At 45.9% G+C, this 20,851-nt stretch overlaps 4 pseudogenes; all 4 read left to right on the forward strand.

Moving 5' to 3' along the window:
• The first annotated feature begins 9,180 nt into the window (after positions 1-9,180).
• LOC143937146 (5S ribosomal RNA) lies at positions 9,181-9,299 on the forward strand (annotated as a pseudogene).
• Positions 9,300-9,985: 686 nt separating this feature from the next.
• LOC143936422 (5S ribosomal RNA) lies at positions 9,986-10,104 on the forward strand (annotated as a pseudogene).
• Positions 10,105-13,377: 3,273 nt separating this feature from the next.
• Positions 13,378-13,496, forward strand: LOC143936641 (5S ribosomal RNA; annotated as a pseudogene).
• Positions 13,497-13,818: 322 nt separating this feature from the next.
• On the forward strand, positions 13,819-13,937 carry LOC143937180 (5S ribosomal RNA; annotated as a pseudogene).
• The last annotated feature ends 6,914 nt before the right edge of the window (positions 13,938-20,851 follow it).

Consider the following 20,851-nt stretch of genomic DNA (forward strand, 5'->3'; position numbering starts at 1 on the left):
TGTTGAATTGAGGGGTTGAATAATAATTGACCCTCTGAATAAACTTTTCACTATTTAAAAAAAAATTAAACAAAGAAATAACATTCTTTTTTGCTGCAGTGCATTTCACACTTCCAGGCTGATCTACAGTCCAAATGTCACAATGCCAAGTTAATTCCGAATGTGTAAACCTGCTAAATCTGCAGGGGGTTGAATACTACTTGTAGGCACTGTATGTGGAGCATCCAGGGAGAGGCAGGGACCACCCAAACAGTGAGGGGTAAAGCCTCCAAGGGGGACCGGTGTCAGACAGGAGGATAGCTGTGTCTTGTACAAGTTGGTTAATTAGACAAGTCATCCAGTGTGTTTCTGTGAGCAGCGGAAAGAAAGGTCGGTAAGGATTATGAATGGGTGGGGGCCAGGGAGTGCATAAAACTGCCACCAGATGACCGGGGCAGAGAGGGCAAGGGGATGAAAGTCAGATCTGGTAGGTGGGGGCGGGGGTGAGGAGTGTCCCTCATATTACTCACATTGGCCATACCTTGAAGCTGAGCGCTCTGCATACCCAGGACGTTCTTCTGTATAATCTAGCCTATCTGTACACATTAGTCGGTCCTCTGTATACACTAGTCTGTCTGTATACACTAGTGTATACAGATAGGCTAGATTATACAGAAGAACGTCCTGGGTATGCAGAGATGGAGGCTAGGGTATACAGAGAGAGAGGCTAGAGTATGCATACTTGCTAGTGTATACAGACGGACTAGTGTATACAGAAGACCGGCTAGTTTATATAGGGAGGCTAATGTGTGCAAAAGACAGGCTAGTGTATACAAATAGGCTAGATTATAGAGAAGAACATCTTGGGTATGCAGAGAGAGCGGCTGGGTTACACAGAGAGGCTGCTGTATGCAGACTTGCTAGTGTATACAGACGGACTAGTGTATACAGAGAGGCTTGGGTATACAGAGAGCTAATGTATAAAGAGCAGCTAGTGTATACAAAAGACACCCAAGGGTATACAGAGAGACTCTAAGACCGGCTAGTTTATACAGAGAGGCTAAAGTGTACAAAACACAGGCTAGATTATACAGAAGAACATCCTGGGTATGCAGAGATGGAGGCTAGGGTATACAGAGAGAGAGTGAGGCTGGGTTACACAGAGAGGCAGGAGTATGCAGACTTGCTAGGGTATACAGAGAGCGAGGCTAGAGTATGCATACTTGCTAGTGTATACAGGTGGACTAGTGTATACAGAAGACCGGTTAGTTTATACAGAGAGGCAAATGTGTACAAAAGACAGGCTAGTGTATACAAATAGGCTAGATTATAGAGAAGAACGTCCTGGGTATGCAGAGATGGATGGCTAGTGTATACAGATAGGCTAGATTATACAGATAGGCTAGATTATACAGAAGAACGTCCTGGGTATGCAGAGATGGAGGCTAAGGTATACAGAGAGAGAGGCTAGAGTACGCATACTTGCTAGTGTATACAGATGGACTAGTGTATACAGAGGACCGGCTAGTTTATACAGAGAGGCTAATGTGTACAAAAGACAGGCTAGTGTATACAAATAGGCTATATTATAGAGAAGAACGTCCTGGGTATGCAGAGAGAGAAGTTGGGTTACAAAGAGAGGCTAGTGTATGCAGACTTGCTAGTGTATACCGGTGGACTAGTGTATACAGAGAGGCTTGGGTATACAGAGAGCTAATGTATAAAGAGATGCTAGTGTATACCGACGGACTAGTGTATACAGAGGACCGGCTAGCTAATACAGAGAGGTTGATGTGTAAAAAAGACAGGATAGTTTATACAGATAGGCTAGATTATACAGAAGAACGTCCTGGGTATGCAGAGATGGAGGCTAGGGTATACAGAGAGAGAGAGCGAGGCTGGGTTACACAGAGAGGCAGGAGTATGCAGACTTGCTAGTGTATACAGATGGACTAGTGTATACAATAGACCGGCTAGTTTACACAGAGAGGCTAATGTGTACAAAAGACAGGCTAGTGTATACAGATAGGCTAGATTATACAGAAGAACGTCCTGGGTATGCAGAGAGAGAGGCTAGAGTATGCATACTTGCTAGTGTATACAGGCGGACTAGTGTATACAGAAGACCGGTTAGTTTATACAGAGAGGCTAATGTCTACAGAAGACCGGCTAGTGTATACACATAGGCTAGATTATAGAGAAGAACGTCCTGGGTATGCAGAGATGGAGGCTAAGGTATACAGAGAGAGAAGTTGAGTTACAAAGAGAGGCTAGTGTATGCAGACTTGCTAATGTATACCGGTGGACTAGTGTATACAGAGAGGCTTGGGTATACAGAGAGCTCATGTATAAAGAGATGCTAGTGTATACAAAAGACAACCAAGAGTAGACAGTGAGGCTCATGTATACAGAAGACCGGCTACAGAGAAGCTAATTTGTACAAAAGACAGGCTAGTGTATACAGATAGGCTAGATTATACAGAGGAAGGTCCTGGGTATGCAGAGATGTAGGCTAGGGAATCCAGAGAGAGACTGTGTTACACAGAGAGGCTAGAGTATGCAGAAGACCGGCTATTTTTTTTTTTACAGATAGGCTTGTGTATACAGAAGACAGTCTGGGGAATTCAGTGAGGCTAGTGTATGCAGAGAGGCTGAGACACCGAGACTATTGTAAAAAGAAGGCAGGCTAGTGTATATAGATTACGGGCACCTGTATACAGAAGACAGAGAGGCTAGTCTATATTGAGTGGCTGGTGTACACAGAGAGATTAATGTATACAGAAAAGCTAGCGTGTAAAGAAGACAGGACTTTATTTTTTGCTAATGCAACTACTTTTGAAACATATAAAGTGCTTTTTTCATATTTTGGTGCTGTTAAAAAGTGGTGTGTTGTCAGTGGTGATATCAATGTGACAGTTAATGTGGAGAACTACAACTATTCAAAATAGAGCAAAAGAGTGCTAAGTTTATTTTGTTAAGTCATTGACTGATAGACGTTAAGTAATTGGCCGTTATTGGTTTGGCAGTACATGGTTTATTTTGATGTAAGATAGTTTTATTCTCTACTTATAGCCGAGTTTTAGACGACTTTATTATTAGCATTATTCGCATTATTCATATATATTATGCAGAGTGTAAGTATTGCAGTGAGACGATATTGCTTTTAAAAGATTTGTATTATTATACATAGCATTGTTAGCAGACCAATAGGACAATTTACATGGCTTAATATTGCAGAGCGTAATTTATCAGGAAAGAGATCCAAAGCGTTAGTTGCAGTAGCTTCATAAAACTGAGATATCGTTGCATTACTCTAAATTTAAAAGTTGTTCCGGTAGCACTGAAAAGACGATATTAGATGAGTGATCTACACATTTCGTTTACTATTTCACTATACCGGCTAAATGTTAATATGTTAATATGTGCTGCGTGTAAGGTAGAAATTAGATGGTTTAGTGTGAGCTGGTTTACCAGGATTTAGAGATAGTAATCTGTTTATACTAGTAATAAATATAGCAAAATAACTATAACGGGTTTAAGTGGAAATACACGAAATAACAGCAACAACGTTAATCAAGTTAATTACGTGTCAGCAGCTAAATATTCTGCAATAGCAGAGATTAAGTATTGCAGTCGAAATGAGATCGGAAGCGTTAGTTGCAGTAGCTCCAAAATGACTGAGAAATCATTTCATTACTCTAAATTTAAAAGTTATCCCGGTAGCACTGAGTGGACTGATATTAGATGAGTGATCGTTCTAGTACAAATTCAGTTTCCTATAGCAGAGAGATACCAGTTACTGTGAGACGAGTAATTAAACTGTTCACGGTAGCATTGCATTACTCTTAACATGTGCAGCGTGTAAAGAAGCAATAAGATGGTTTTGTATTATCCTAAAATTAGCAGTATACGTAATAAAGGTGAGTAGGTAACCTGGATTTAGACATAGCAAACTCTATAATCTAATTTAGCAAAATTAGAAAGGATAATATTGAGACAGTATATACAGGTAGAGTTTAAGTGGAAATACACAAAAGCTTACCTTTACATTGTTCAATAGAGCGTTGCAAAGTAATACCAAGGCAAAATGTCGGAATAGCAATTAGATGAGATGATTGCTGTAATCATGAAATATCAGCAACGACTAGGTTTCTATCGGATGAGAAAGTATAATAACTGGCAAAGTATGACATGGCAAAGAGACAAATTGCATTAGAGATGTGAGATGGACATGAAATGTCAATCCCCATTGGTTACTTACATGTAAACGCGGTTACATACAGCAAAGTGTGAGCTAAGCAGCTAAAGGGTATTTAAGAGTAAATTGACGTAGCTTGAAAATTCCAACGTGTAAATCGTTCCATTAATTATGCTACGCACGAAGACGGCTTACACTGACTGTTTTCCGTTTCCACTGGTCATCGGCATAATGTAACAGTAACCATGAACATTAATAGTGATAGACAGCTTACATTAGGATGTATGCATGATGTGAATGTAAAATGAATGTAAAATAGTTGCATTATGTGTTATTAATGTAACCAAACTGTATTGCTTTGCTTTGCTACTGCAACCACTTCTTGCCGCTGTTAAAAAATGTGTTGCAAGTGTTATGTGTTACAAATGGTTATCAGTGTGACAGTTAATGTGGAGAAGAAGTAATACACAAAATAGAGTCAGAAAGAGAATCCTATTGCATAGAGGTAGCGAGAGATGGTTGCATTAATCTTAATGTGCAGTGTGTAAAAGGTTTTAAAAAGATGGTTTTGTGTGACTTTTGCTTTAACGTAAAATTAGCTGTAGACATTATAACTTGTTACAATGATTTAGAGATAGTAATCTCTATAAAATAATAATAATAAGTATAGCAAAACAAATTAGGAAAATTTTGAGGCAGTATGTATAGGTCGAGATATAGTGAATACACAAAAGGGATCAAGGGATAGTAGCAAAGTCAAGGTATAAATGCAAAGGTACTCTATTTAACAGTAAATTGACGTAGCTTGCAAATTTCAACGTGTAAATCGTTCCATTAATTTTGCTGCGCACGAAGACGGCTTACACTGACTGTTTTCCGTTTCCACTGGAAAGAGAATCCTATTGCATAGAGGTAGCGAGAGATGGTTGCATTAATCTTAATGTGCAGTGTGTAAAAGGTTTTAAAAAGATGGTTTTGTGTGAATTTTGCTTTAACGTAAAATTAGCTGTAGACATTATAAATATGGTTAGGTTTACAAAGATTTAGAGTTAGTAATCTCTATAATATAATAATAATAAGTATAGCAAAACAAATTAGGAAAATATTGAGGCAGTATATATAGGTCGAGATAACGTGAATACACAAAAGGGATCATGGATAGTTGCAAAGTCAAGGGATAAATGCAAAGGTACATTATTTAAGAGTAAATTGACGTAGCTTGCAAATTCCAACGTGTAAATCGTTCCATTAATTTTGTTACGCACGAAGATGGCTTACACTGACTGTTTTCCGTTTCCACTGGAAAGAGAATCCTATTGCATAGAGGTAGCGAGAGATGGTTGCATATGGCAGAAAGACGGCTTACACTGCTTTTCTCACTATTTGCTGCGGTAAAAAGAAATGTTTTGTCACTGTGTTTTAACTGTGACAGATAAGGTGGAGAAAAAGAAGTAATACAGAAAATAGAGTCAAAACGTGGAAACGTTTATTTGTCATGACAGCTGATACTGGTTGAGCAATAAAACTGTTTTATTAAGATGTAAGACTAGTTTTATTCTCTACATGTAGGCTTTTAACCGAGTTGTATAATATAGGCGACCAATAGGACATTTAAATGGCTTAATATTGTAGGGAGGAAGTATCGCAGTTCAAAGGTAAGAGATTGAAAGCTTAGCTTGAAAATGGCCGAGAAATAGTTGCGTTAGTCTAAATTTAAAGGATATGCCGGTACCAATGAGAAAGCTTATATTAGACTAGTTGATCTTTGCATTACACAATCCTATTATTATTATTATTATTATTATTACTATTAAGATCATAGTGCAGAGAGATACTCAGTTAATGTCAGAGATACTCGGTCAATGTCAGAAAAGCAATAAAACTGTTTACATCGTTAGAGAGCGATAGTTACATTACTCTTAGTATGTGCAGCATGTCTGGTAGCAAATGGATGGTTTTGTGAACATTTTGCATTAAGGTACAATTAGCGGTAGAACTCATGGAAGTGAATAGATTTAAGCGGATTTTGAGATAGTACTCTCCATTTCTAATAAGAAATAAAGAAAAATAAGTCAGGATGGTGTGTCAGGACTGTCACATACTCACAGTTCCGGTACAAATATGCAAAATAGAGCAAAAGAGTACATGGTTTATTTTGATGTATGATAGATTTATTGCATGCTTGATGTGGATGATTAAAATCGTGTAGTGATCTATATTTAGCATAAGAATGAAAAGGCATAACCTGGCAATGAGACAAACTCCATTAGAGATGTGAGCTAGATGAAATAATGAGATGTCTCTGTATAGCCCAGATTGTCTTCTGTTATCACTTAGCCTACCCTCTAAATTCACTAGCCTCTTTATATACACCAGTATGTTTACACTAGCCGGTCTTCTGCATACAATAGCCTGTCTTCGATATACACTAGCCTATGTTCTGAATACACTAGCCCGTCTTCTGTCTTCTGTATGCCCTAGCCTGTCTTCTGTATACATTAGTCTCTCTGTATAAACTAGCATCTCTGTATACCCCAAACTGTCTTCTGTAAAAACGTGTCTCTCTTTATAGCCTGTCTAGCCTTTCTTCTGTACACACTAGCTTCTCTGTATACACTAACCAGGCTTCTATATACAATAGCTTCACTCTATGCACTAGCCTCTCTGTATAATCTAGCCTCTCTATATACCCTATATAGTGTTCTGCATCTCCGTAGTGGTAGCCTCTCCGTAGAAGCCAGCCTTTATTCTGTATTCACTAGCCTTTCTTCTGTCTGCTGTAGTCTTCTATATATACTAGCTTCTCTGTACACCCTTGCATCTCTGTAATACACTAAACCCTCTGTATACCACAGCCTGTCTTCTGTATACACTAGACTGTAAACACTAGCTAGAATACACCAGCCTGTCTTCTGTACCCACTAGATTCTCTGTATACACTACCCAGTCTTCTGTATACACTGTCAGCTTGGATGTATACCCAAGCCTGTCTTCTGTATACACTAGTCTCTCTAGATGCACGGTCCTATCTGTATACACTCGACTCTCTCTATACACTAACCTCTCTATATACACTAACATCTTTGTATATACTAGCCTCTCTTTAAATTAGCCTCTCTGTGTACCCCAGCCTCATTGTTTACTCTAGCATCTCTGTATACTCAAGCCTATCTGCTTACACGAGTCTGTATTCTGTATTCACTAGCCTGTATTCACTAGCCTTATATATACTAGCTTCTCGCTTCTCTGTACACCCTTGCATCTCTGTACACTAGACTCTCTGAATACACTAAACCCTCAGTATACCACAGCCTGTCTTCTGTATACATTAGACTGTAAAAACTAGCTAGAATACACCAGCCTGTCTTCTTTACCCAATAGACTCTCTGTATGCACTACTCAGTCTTCTGTATACACTGTCAGCTTTGATGTATACCCAAGCCTGTCTTCTGTATACACTAGTTTCTCTATATGCACTGTCCTTTCTGTATACTCTCGACCCTCTCTATACATTAACCTCTCTATATACACTAACATCTTTGTATATACTAGCCTCTCTTTAAATTAGCCTCTCTGTGTACCCCAGCCTCACTGTTTACTCTAGCATCTCTGTATACTCAAGCCTATCTACATACACGAGTCTTCTGTATTGTGTATTAACTAGCCTTTCTTCTGTATGCTGTAGTCTTCTATATATACCAGCTTCTCTGTACACTCTTGCATCTCTGTAAACACTGTGTAAACTAGCCAGTCTTATGTATACACTCGCCGACTGTATACACTAGACTCTCTGAATACACTAAACTCTCTGTATACCACAGCCTGTCTTCTGTATACACTAGACTGTAAAAACTAGCTAGAATACACCAGCCTGTCTTCTGTACCCACTAGACTCTCTGTATACACTACCCAGTCTTCTGTATAGAATGTCAGCTTTCATGTATACCCTTTCTGTATACACTAGCTTCTCTATATGCACTGTCCTTTCTGTATACACTCGACTCTCTCTATACACTAACCTCTCTATATACACTAACATCTTTGTATTTGTCTTTAAACTAGCCTCTCTGTGTACCCCAGCCTCACTGTTTACTCTAGCATCTCTGTATACTCAAGCCTATCTACATACACGAAACCTGTATTCTGTATTCACTAGCCTTTCTTCTGTATGCTGTAGTCTTCTATATATACCAGCTTCTCTGTACACCCTAGCACTGTAACAGTACTAGGTTCCTGTATTACAGAAACAGAACACCAGCAATAAGGTGTATACTGTGCAGGAGGCACACAACACCGACTCTAACTTCTGCACTGCAGATGCATGTATTGCAGAAATTGAACACCAGTAATAATATGTGTACTGTGCAGGAGGCACATAACACCCACTGTAACAGTGCTAGGTTCCCAAGCAGTAAAGGCACTGTCCCTGCCTATAGTCCTCTTTCCCTGACCACCGCAACACACTATACAAGGCCGCCGCGCTGGCGGCCTTATATAGTGTGGGGTGTGTACTAAACCCCCCTGAGCTATAATTGGCCACAGGAATCCTGCCTGTGGTGAATTGTGGCTCTCTTCACAGAGGATGTCACATCTGTTCTTATTATATAGAACCTATTATGCTCCTCGTAAACTTTTTCAGTTTGGCCGAACGGCCGGACGCAAGTTGCCCCCGGTGCGGGAACATGGGGGGAGACATGATGCACATGTTTTGGAGATGCCCGAAGTTGATCCGCTACTGGACAGAGGTGACAGGAACCATTGATCGGGTGGTTGGAACCTCCACCAGGATGGAGGCGAAGTATTGTCTCCTGGGATTAGTTGAAGGAGTTGGAAACCCGGGAAGTAGCCAGATGGCAGTTCTGAGATGCCTATTTCAGGCAAGGAAACTGATTGCTCAACCCTGCTTAGCCTCCAATGTTGGCAATGACTTGGTTTTTTTCGCTTGTTTCCCAAGATGACCATGTTGGCGTTTGTCAAGATGGTTGAGAGTGCCCGAAGAGATCGCCTATGGCCCCATCACGTTGAAAGTGCCTGATCTTGTCTGATCTCGGAGGCTAAGCATTGTCAGGCCTGATTAGTAACTGGATGGGAGACCAACTGGGAATACCAGGTGCCGTAGGATTCTTTTTATGTTGTTGGCGTTGACATGGTTTATTTTTTCCGCTTGTTTCCCAAGGTGATCATCTTGGCATTTGTCAAGAGGGCTGAGAGAGCCCAAAGAAATCTATTACGGCCACATCCCCCTGAAAGCGCCCGATCTCATCTGATCTCAGAGGCTAAGCAGGGTCCGGCCTGGATAGTACCTAATTAAAGGTGCCGTAGGAATCTTTTTATATTAATGGCTTTGACCTGTTTTTCTTTCGCTTGTTTCCCAAGGTGACCATTTTAGCATCAGTCAAGAGTTTTGAGTATGTCCCAAAGCGTTCGCCTGAGGTCACATCACCCTGAAAGCGCCCAATCTCAGAGGCTAAGCAGGGTCTGGGTCAGATGGGAGACCGGCAGGGTCTATGTTGTTGGCGTTGACCTTTTTTTGTTTCCCAAGATAACCATCTTGGTATTTGTCAAGAGGGTTGAGAGTGTCTAAATAGAACACATATGGCCACATCACCCTGAAAGCGCACAATCTCATTGATCTCGGAGGCCTAGCAGTGTACGGCCTGGTTAATACCTGTATGGGAGACCATCTGTGAATACCAGGTGCCGTAGGCTTCTTTTTATGTTGTTGGCGTTTACCTGTTTATTTTCGCTTGTTTCCCAAGGTGACCATCTTGGCGCTTAACAAGAGGGTTGAGAGTGCCCAAAGAGATCACCTACGGCCCCATCACCCTGAAAGCGCCCAATCTCATCTGATCTCAGAGGCTAAACAGTGTCGGGCCTGGTTAGTACCTGGATGGGAGACCGCCTGGAAATACCAGGTGCCATAGGCTTCTTTTTTTGTTGTTGGCTTTGACCTGTTTTTTTTCCCTTGTTTCCCAAGGTGACCATCTTGGCATTTGTCAAGAGGGTTGAGAGTGCACAAAGAAATTGCCTATGGGCACAACACCCTGAAAGCGCCCAATCTCGTTTGGTCTCAGAGGCTAAGCAGGGTTGGGCCTGGTTTGTACCTGGATGGGAGACCGCCTGGGTTTTCCAGATGCCGCAGGCTTCTTTTTATGTTGTTGGCGTTGACTTGTTTTTTTTGTTTGTTTCCCAAGGTGACCATCTTGGCGTTTGTCAAGAGGGTTGAGCGTGCATTTGATCTCAGAGGCTAAGCAGGGTTGGGACATGCTTAGTACCTGTATGGGAGACCGCCTGGGATTTCTCAATGCCATAGGCTTTAGTTTTAAGCTGTTGGCATTGACTTATTTTTTTTATTTTTATTATTCTTTTATTAAGTAGAACAACATAAATATAACAGTCAACCATACAGCATGACCCAGGGTCACAATTACATGCTAACAAAAAATAGGCAGCCAAATAACTCTGGGTTCTCAGAGGGGAGTCCTACAGTTTCATGCAGAAAATAGAGAAACCCCACCTCCGACATGTAGTACAGTATAACTAGTGCAGCTCCGTTCGGACAAATGTAATCATGGAGAACAACTGGGACCACAGCGAGCCAGCTTATCATGACCTACGTGAACCAGAGTAAAATATGAGCCGGTCATGTCCAGAACCCTGGGGTTCTTCTGGGTCCTGAAGGCTAGTAAGGAGACAAGGCATAGTTAAAGGGAGGACGGGGGAAGAAGAGAGTGCAAAGACGGAGAGAGAGGAGGTGGGGGGATGGCGGCGGGGAAAAAAAGAAAAATAAAGACAAAAAGGGAGGGGGGAATGCCACCCAGGGCAGACATGGCCTACGTAGGTAAACGTTAGATGTTCAGTCGTTTTCTGGGACGGGGGCACTGCTCACCTCCCGAATGTAGTCTCGAGTACCAGTAAAATACCTCCAGGGCCTCCATGTAACACTAAATGCCTCTTCAGTGTTGTGAAGGGTGGCGGTCAATTCTTCCATCCGGAGAATATGATTGACTTTGGAATACCACAGCACCTTGGATGGGGGCTGAGGCTGCCTCCACAGTGCGGGAATGCAGGCCCGGGCGGCATTCAGGAGTTGCATCGTGAGGTTTTTTTTGTATTTTCGAACAGGCTGTTCGGTCAAGTGTAGAAGGCACGCTACTGGGAACCCAAAAGTTCCTCAAGGTCGGGCATGCCCAGAAAAGGTGTCCCATGGTCCCCATATCTGAATTTCACCTCCAACAAACATCCGGGATCGATCTATCTATTTTATTCAGAAGGTATGGGACTCTATACCAGCGTGAGACTATCTTGTATCTTGATATTGGTTTGCGATGGAAGCTTTATGTACTAAGGTCAGGATCTTCCCTATCTGTTGTGGGGTAAATGTGATGCCTAAGTCCCTCTCCCATTTGTGGATAAATGGTGGGGTCGACTCCTCCTCCTGACTACTCAATAGGTTGTACAGGAGGGAGAGGGTGTGTCGCACAGGTTCCCTTTTGTGACAGATGGATTTATAGGGTGTCAGGTCTCTAGGAGTGTAGGGGGCCCTTTGTATGGCCAGAAGAAAGTGACGAAGTTGATAAGGACTAAACAAGTCAAGCGGAGGGTCAGAAAGCTCGGCGACAGTTTGCGTGGTCGGGAGCCCTCCCGTGGGCCACACCTCTCCCAGACGCTGTTTCCCCACCACTGTCAACTGTCGCAGTTTCTTGTTGGTAAATCCAGGTGGGAAGTCTGGATTACCTATAACCGAAGTCATTGGTGATGGCAGGGGAGCAATGTGTGTGCAGCGGAACAACCTCCGCACAACAGCCAACGTAGCTCCCACTACGGGGTGACCTCTGAGGTCTTTTGGTAGGGAGGACAGGAGCCACGGGGAGGTCAATAGGAGAATGGAACCATCCTCAATCTCCATCTCCACCCACTGCTTGTGTGGGCCATTACAATGCCAATCAACGACTCTCGCTAGCAGAGTCACTCTGTAGTATTGTCTGAGATCTGGGAGACCCAGACCCCCCTTGTCCTTTGGTCTGGCAAGCAATTGCAAACGGGCTCTGGGCGGTTTGCGCGCCCAAATAAAGTCCCGGAGCAGCACCTGCAGTTGTCTGAAAAAAATTGGGGGTAACCGGATCGGTAATGTCTGGAACATGTATAAGATCCGAGGGAGGGCCATCATTTTGAATGCATTACAGCGCCCGAACCAGGTCAGTGTTAAAGCATGCCAGTTTCCCAAATCAGATTTCAGTCTATCCAGGAGAGGGACAAAATTAAGCAGGTACAATTGCGCTAAATCCGCTGCGATGTCAACGCCCAGTTAACGTATAGATTTTTCAGCCCAGTAGAATGGAAAAGCGGACCGGAGCCTCTTGGCCTCACCATCCGGGACCGATATATTCAATACAGCTGACTTGGCGCAATTGTTTTTATAGTTTGATAGGCTGCCGTGTCGCTGTAGAGACGCAAGTATTTTGGGAAGCAAAATGTGTGGATTGGAGACGGAAAAAATTAGATCGTCAGCGTACGCCGCAATTTTGTGGTGTGCCGAGGGTTTGGATATGCCAGTAATATTCGGGTCATTCCGAACGTGACACATAAGTGGTTCCAGTGTCAGAATTAAAATTAGGGGAGACAGAGGGCACCCCTGCCTTGTCCCATTAGTGATGGGGAAAGAGTCCGAGCACCCCTCGGTCACCCGTACCGCTGCCGACGGCGTGGAGTAAAGCGACATTACCCAGCTCATCATGTTGGGGCTAAGACCTATATGTTCCAGGGTGGCCTGCATAAAGTGCCAGGCCACCCTGTCAAAGGCCTTCTCCGCGTCCGTTGACAACATAAGCAAGGGCCTTCCCTGTACATGCGCCGCATGGATTAAATTGAGGACTCGGGCCGTATTGTCTCTAGCTTCCGACTTATTTATATTTTTTTGCTTGTTTCCCAAGGTGACCATCTTGGCGTTTGTCAAGAGGGTTGAAAGTGCCTGAAGAGATTGCCTGCGGGCACATCACCCTGAAAGCACCCAATCTCGTTTGATGTTGGAGGCTAATAGAGTCGGGCCTTGTTAGTACCTGGATGGGAGACCGCCTGGGAATACCAGGTGTCGTAGACTTCTTTTTATGTTGTTGGCGTTGACCTGTTTTTTTTTCGCTTATTTCCCAAAGTGACCATCTTGGTGTTTGTCAAGAGGGTTGAGAGTGCCTGAAGAGATTGCCTATGGCCACATCACTCTGAAAGCACCCAATCTCGTCTGATCTTGGAGGCTAAGAAGAGTCCGGCCTGGTTAGTACCTGGATGGGAGACCACCTGGGATTACCAGTTATTGTAGGCTTCTTTTTATGTTGTTGGCGTTGATTCGTTTTCTTTTTTTTGCTTGTTTCCCAAGGTGACCATCTTGGCATTTGTCAAGAGGGTTGAGAGTGCCCAAAGTGATCGCTTACAGCAGCATCACCCTGAAAGAGCCCTATCTCTTCTCTTCTCTGAGGCTAAGAAGGGTTGGGCCTAGTTAGTACCTGGATGGGAGATGGCGTTGGAATACCAGGTGCCGTATTCTTCTTTTTATGTTGTTGACATTGACCTGTTTTTTTTTCACTTGTTTCCCAAGGTGACCATCTTGGCATTTGTCAAGAGGGTTGAGAGTGCCCGAAGAGATCACCTATGGCCCCATCACCCTGAAAACGCCCAATCTCGTCTGATCTCGGATGCTAAACAGTGTCGGGCCTGGTTAGTACCTGGATGGGCGACCGCCTGGGAATACCAGGTGCCATAGGCTTCTGTTTTTTTTATTTTTTATTTAGTAGTATGCGACATACAATGCAAAGGCAACTTCACAGAATGTGTGATACAAATAGTTACAAACAAATGATCATATTGCATGGATATCAGAGCCAATGGTAAGAAGTCTGAGGAGAATAGCACGTGTACAGCTTTGCGGTCATATCAAGATGAGATTAAAGCTCCATCTCGTTGGGATCCTCTACCACTTAAATTATTATTGATACTAGCCCTGCTACCCTCGAAGAGTTTAGATATCCATAGATAGGGGAAGAGTATTGTGTAGTAGTCAAATGGGGTCGGAACATACCATTTTCTTTTCCCTTTTTTGAGTTAAGAAGGGAAATAGTAGAACTGAAAGGAGGGAGAAGGGGAAAGAGAAGATTGGGGAAGGAAATGGCAGAAAAGGAAAAGAAGGGGTAAGGGGGTGTCGTGGGTAGAGTGGATAGGGTGGGGTCCCCTCCCAGGGAGCAAGAGACGCCCTCGGCTGGGTAGGGTCCCCTCCCAGGGAGCAAGAGACGCCCTCGGCTCACCAGCTCATCAGCTGTCCAACGTTTGGAACAGCGATCTCCAACGATCACCATGAGCTTACTATGTCTCGCGGAGGTATTCCTCCGAAAAGCGAAACTGGGTCCAGTAGAACCATCTGTTCCCATGCTCCTCCGTTTTATCCCTCATTGTGGCAGTCAGGTCTTCCATTCGTTCAATATAATTTACCCTTGCGAACCACTGGGTCACCATTGGAGCAGATTGCTCTTTCCACGACTTGGGATGCAGGCCCTAGCTGCCTTGAGGAGATGTTTATGATAACGCTTATGATAACGCTTTCTCGACATAGGAGTTAGATTGAGAAGAACTGCTGCGGGATCATTGGCTAAGGAAATGTCTGTGAACTTGTGGATGAGTCTCAGGACAGGCTGCCAGAATGTTTGTAATTTAGGGCATTCCCAGAAAATGTGGAGAATGGTGCCAGTCTGTTGCCCACAGTGACAGCAGAGGTCAGATTGACCGGGGAATATTTTGGCCAACACCACCGGTGTACGATACCAGCGTGTGATCAGCTTATATGAGATCTCCTGATATTTACTGCAGAGTGACGACTTATGGGCGAAAAAGAGTATTCTGTCCTTCTGTGGTTTGGAGAATGTAGTTTGTAAGTCCCTTTTCCATTTAGCTAGGAAGGGTGGATCCGTGGAGGATTGTGCGTCTGTCAGGATTTGGTAGGACCTAGAGAGGGAACCACGAATTGGGCCATCATCCAGGCAAAGTTCCTCGAAGGGGTGGAATTGTCTAGAGAAGAACGAATGGTTAGGTAGTGATCCGAGGAAATGGATTAGCTGTCTAGCTCTCCAGCTATCCAATGCAACAGGTACTTGCTCTAGCAGTATGGTCCCCGTGGGAATCAAGCCCGTGGGTCCAAGAAATAGGGCTGCTCTCAGAAGCCCTTTCGGGGCTTGCCTGGTAAAGGCCTGGTCAGACAGGCCCGGAGGGAATCTAGGATGTCCAATAATTGGGGTCATAGGAGAAGGGAAGTTAGTCAGGTGGGAAAGGTGAAAAAAACTATCCATCTCGGCGAGCGAGGGGCCAATTAACGGGTGAGTAGTCACACAGGGCTCCAATGGCCTCCCCGCCCAAGGCAGACCAGCCAGTGGAACCCGTGCCATCTCCTGCTCTAGCTTGACCCATAGCTTCAGTTCCCCATGCCGGTGTCTTATCACATATGGTCCCCCATCGGATAGTGTCCGCTGTGTACTGCGCATGCGCAGTACACAGCAACACAGATTCCGAAAATTGCCGAGCATGAACGGCGCCTGCGCACTGAGTCCAGGTTCTATCCCCACTATCCAAGTGGACATAGAGTAAGAATATAAAAGAGCCGAGCGCAGCGAGGCCGAGCCCGAAGCGTGGCGAGCGAAGCTCACCTGCGAGGGGCCCTCTAATATTCACAACCCTATGTCCGCTTGGATGGTGGAGTTACCACCTCCACTCACCGCGCAGGCACCGTTCAGCTTCGGAGATTTTCCGAAGCTTCGTCTGCTCCGTACTGCGCATGCGCAGTACGGCGCGGACACTATATCATGGCCGGACAGTATATGGCAGAACACCGGCACCAGTCAACCACCGGTGTCATGTGCGTCGCTGTGTAATATAGAGCAGGGTCCGGGAAGCCAATACCTCCCCGCAATTTCGGTCGCAATAGCATTGCCCTACCAATACGCATATGTTTTCCGCGCTAGAGGAACTTGATAAAGATTGAGCGAACCGCATGAAAGAAAGTCTGGGGTATTTTGATAGGTAAGGCTTGTAGTAGATACAGAAGTCGTGGAATCGCGTTCATCTTCAACACATTACAGCGTCCGAACCATGACAGAGCTAGTGGGTCCCATCTTTTAAGGTCCGCTGTAAGCCCATAGGCTTCTTTTTATGTTGTTGGCTTTGACCTGTTTTTTTTTTGATTGTTTCTCAAGGTGAGCATCTTGGCGTTTGTCAAGAGGGTTGGGCGTGTCTTGAGGAGAACGCTTACGGCCACATCAACCTGAAAGCACCCGATCTCGTCTGTTTTCAGAGGCTAAGCAGCGTCAGGCCTGGTTAGTACCTGGATGGGAGACTTCCTGGGAAGACCAGGTGCCATAGAAGGATCTGGTCTGGTTAGTGTCTTGATTGGGAGATTGCCTGGGAATACTGGATGCCGTAGGCTTCTTTTTATGTTGTTGGCTTTGACCTGTTTTTTTTAGCTTGCTTCCCAAGGTGACCATCTTGGCCTTTGTCAAGAGGCTTCAGAGTGCCCAAAGAGAGTGCCTACGACCAAATCACTATACTATATATCTATATCTATAATAATAAATAATATTTTTAGTTATTATATATAAGATACTATATAGGTGATTTGGCCGTAGGCACTCTCTTCGGGCACTCTGAAGCCTCTTGACAAAGGCCAAGATGGTCACCTTGGGAAACAAGCTAAAAAAAACAGGTCAAAGCCAACAACATAAAAAGAAGCCTACGGCATCCAGTATTCCCAGGCGATCTCCCAATCAAGACACTAACCAGGGGGGGCGTGGCCTAGGCATGAAGGAGTGAGGACGCTCTTTTCTGGAGCTCCCGGTCCGTGACCCCTCCGCACCCCTTTACCACAGTCTGGTTGCATATTTCGGCATCGCCGACATCCCCGCGCTTCGGCGGAACACAGCCAGCCGAGCGGGGTCCGCCGCTGATGCCATGGACAGGTACTTGGTCCCGCTGCAGCCTCCGGCCTCCACGCCGGATCCAGCCAAGATGGCGCCCGCGGCCTCCGGCGCTCCAGGCACAGAGGGAAGGTGAGCAGACTGCTATGCAGGGACACGACATGCCCCCGTTCTCCCCGCCTAGTGACTTGTCCCCGTGTCTCCCACGCTCACTGTCCATGGCCTCGCTTGACAGCCCGGACCATAGCGGCCTGCCACCCTGGTTCCCTCACAACTCCCAACTGTCCCAGAGACCCTCCCGCAGTGGAAGCCTCATCCCAGGACCGAATGGCCAGGCTGCTCTCGCCTCAGACACACAGGGGGACCCACCGCTGCCACCAGCACCGGCATTATTGGGGGACAAGGCCATCCTAGCTTTACTCCAAAACCTTCCCACTAAAGCAGACTTTAGCTGTATGGCAGCCAGGATTGAAACGACCTTGCGACATGAAATCGCAGGGGTCAAACGTGACGTGTCGGCTACGAACGAGCGGGTGACCACCCTGGCATCGGATGTGACCTCCCTGACCACTGATGTTTCTGGCCTGCAAGCCGCACATGATACCCTTGCTGACAGAGTGGCACAGTTGCAACTCCTAGTGGATGACCTTGAGAATCGCAACCGCAGACGCAACATCAGGATCAGAGACTTGCCCGAAGCCACTGGCCAGGCAGACCTCAAAGCCACAGTTACAGCTATATTTAACGCCTGTCTGGACCGCGCTGCTGACACAGTAATAGCCATTGATAGAGTCCACAGGACCCTGGGCCCCAGGAGCCCCACAGAGAACCGGCCACGTGACGTTTTATGCTGTCTCCACAATTACTCAGTTAGGGAGGATGTCCTGCAAGCGTCGTGGCGCAAAGGCAGCATTGATTTTGACGGGGCCCAAGTCACCCTTCTGCCAGATGTATCCCGCAAGACCTTCCAGATGAGACGCTGCCTGCGACCCCTTCTGGAACACCTAACTGAACGGAGGATTCCATACAAGTGGGGCCATCCGTTTCACCTTATAGTGCGCAAAAATGGGAGGCCCCTTGCGCTACGACACCCTTCGGAGGTCCCGTCCTTTCTGGAGGCTTTGGGCCTGCCCTCGGTTCAGGTCCCCGACTGGTTGGCTCCTGTTGTCCCCCAGGGAGCAGTGGCCCCGACGAACAACCCCTCAACCAGGCCACAGAGAGTGAGACGCCACCGTCGATCCCAACGTCAGAGATCGCAGGCCCCTCAAGATCGTGAACCCTGAGAGAGTACAGTAATTTTCCGTTATTCCTGTGTTATACCCTTTTTTTTTTTGTTTTCTTTTTCTCTACCAACATAGACGGCTGGAGTATCCAGCTTTGTGTTGTTTACCATGCCACGGGCCATTGTTCCCAGCGCCCCCGCTAGGGGAGAGGAAGGACATTGGAAGAACAGAGTTGGACACTGCACTTCCTGGACGAAGCCCTGAGTTATTGGCGGTACTGTTCACCATTCTCGTTACTGTTTATCTACACTTGCCCTAGTCTCGGCGCTCTTTGTGTTTTTGGACTGCCTGGTGGTGCCCCCCGGGTGCCCCTGGGCGGCGTTCCCGCTCCCTCCCCCTCTCCTCCCCCCCCTTTTTTCCATTTTTTTTTTTGGGGGGGGGGGGGAGGGGCGGGTGCCTGGGTGGTATAAAGTTATCTATACTCTGTGTTGAAAAGTTTAATATGTTGGTCTAATTATGCACTGTTCTACTGTTGTTAACTGCCCGATACCTGCTGCAGTGATGTTCTATAATGCGTTTGATGTCGTAGTTAAGATGCCAAAGAAGCTCCGTGCATGCCCGATTGCGACTGCATGGACCATGGGATGCTGGAGGGGTACTGCACCGATGAGTTCCTCCCTCTGCAGTGCCTTACCTCTTCCCCCACTAGGCCCCTCTGCCCTAACCGGCAGGTTCTCTCTGATAGGAGCTTTAGCAATTCCCCGATCTATCCCCACCCCTCCTACCCTCCTCCTCCCTACTAACTCCGGACCTTCTCCGCTTCGTTACTGCTTTTCCTTTTTCTCCTCCTCTTCCTCTGTGCTTGAACTCTATATCTACTACTGACTCTGGTGGAGACCGCCGGCCGGGTACCACTGCCGTCATGGCCCTGAAGCTGGTTTCCTGGAATGTGAAAGGGCTGAATGTACCTGAAAAAAGGTCCAGCTGCCTAACAGAATTGTGGCGGATGAAGCCCCAAATAGTTTTCCTCCAGGAGACCCATTTCAGGACAGACCAAATACCACGGCTTTATAGTAAGCACTTCCCCCTGGCCCACCACAGCACGTCCCCTACTTCCAAATCGAGAGGAGTGTGTGTTCTTCTTGCTAAAAACTTGCCGTGGCGCCTGTTAGCTGTCCAAGCCGATAGTGAAGGGAGATATCTCTTCATTAAGGGAACTCTCCACTCGCAAACTTTTACTCTTGCCAACCTATACATGCCAAATGTGGACTAGCTGCCGGCCTTAGAAGCATGCTTGGATGCCCTGGCTGCATTCTCGGAGGGTACTTTGATCGTTGGGGGGGACTTTAACCTCACCTTGGACCCCCGCAGAGACTCATCATCGGGCACCTCTGCGATTTTTGCGAGAACGCGTTCACACATAAGAGACCTGCTACACTCCCACCGACTGATCGATGTGTGGCGTACGCTTCACCCACAGGATAGGGACTATACATTCTTTTTCACCGCTCATGGTTCTTACTCACGTATAGATATGTTTTTAGTCACCCACAATGCTATCCCGGCGGTCACAGACGCTCAGATAGGCCACATAGCCCTGTCTGACCATGCCCCGATTTCTTTGATGCTGAAGCTACAACAAGAGTCGCGTGGGCAGTCCTGGTGGAGACTGAACGAGTCTCTCCTGAAGGACCCTGAGACCCACGCAGACCTGCTTAGGGAATTAGAAAGTTACTTTGATCATAACCGTGATTCTGTTTCCAACCCCCTCATGTTATGGGCGGCTCATAAATGCTACATTAGGGGCATTCTTATTAAACATGGTCATAGACTCAAAGTGGCCAAAACTGAGGCTCTCTCCAAACTTATTGCCAAGTTGCATGCGTGTGAACAACGACACAAATCCCAGCCGACTGCTGCGCTGGAGGTGGAGGTGAAAGATCTTAGAGAACAAATCAGAGATTTCTCTCTCTTTCAGGCTAGAACCAGACTCATGTGGGTTCGCAGGACGTATTATGAATATGGAGACAGGTGTAGTAGGTCCCTAGCGAACTCCCTGCGTGCCCAACGCAACGCGTCCTTCATTCCAACCATAACCTCCCCTTCGGGTGCCAAGCTTCATGATTCACGGGAGATAGCGGAGTGTTTCCGATCTTTCTATGAAGCCCTTTATAACTTGCACCCCCGGGACTCAGGAGACGCCCTCCAGGCCGGCACAGCGGCCATTGACGAGTACCTAGCTTCGGCAAACCTCCCGTCGCTGACACAGGAAGAGATAGAGCTTCTCTCGCAACCTATCTCCCCGGAGGAATTGTCGGCAGCGTTAAGAGACTCACCCAAGGGCAAGGCACCAGGCCCAGATGGGTTTACGGTCCCTTATTATAAGGCCTTCCTCTCCCTGTTGTCCACGCCGTTTGTGTCAGCTTTTAACGCCCTATTGGAGGGCCAGACCTTTCCACCGGAGCTGTTGCAGGCAAGCATCTCGGTCATACTCAAGCCGGAGA

This window comes from Lithobates pipiens, unplaced genomic scaffold, assembly GCF_037356315.1.
Source record: "Lithobates pipiens isolate NorthernLeopardFrog02 unplaced genomic scaffold, aLitPip1_a1.2 Scaffold_28, whole genome shotgun sequence".
In the NCBI taxonomy this organism is placed as follows: Eukaryota; Metazoa; Chordata; class Amphibia; order Anura; family Ranidae; genus Lithobates; species Lithobates pipiens.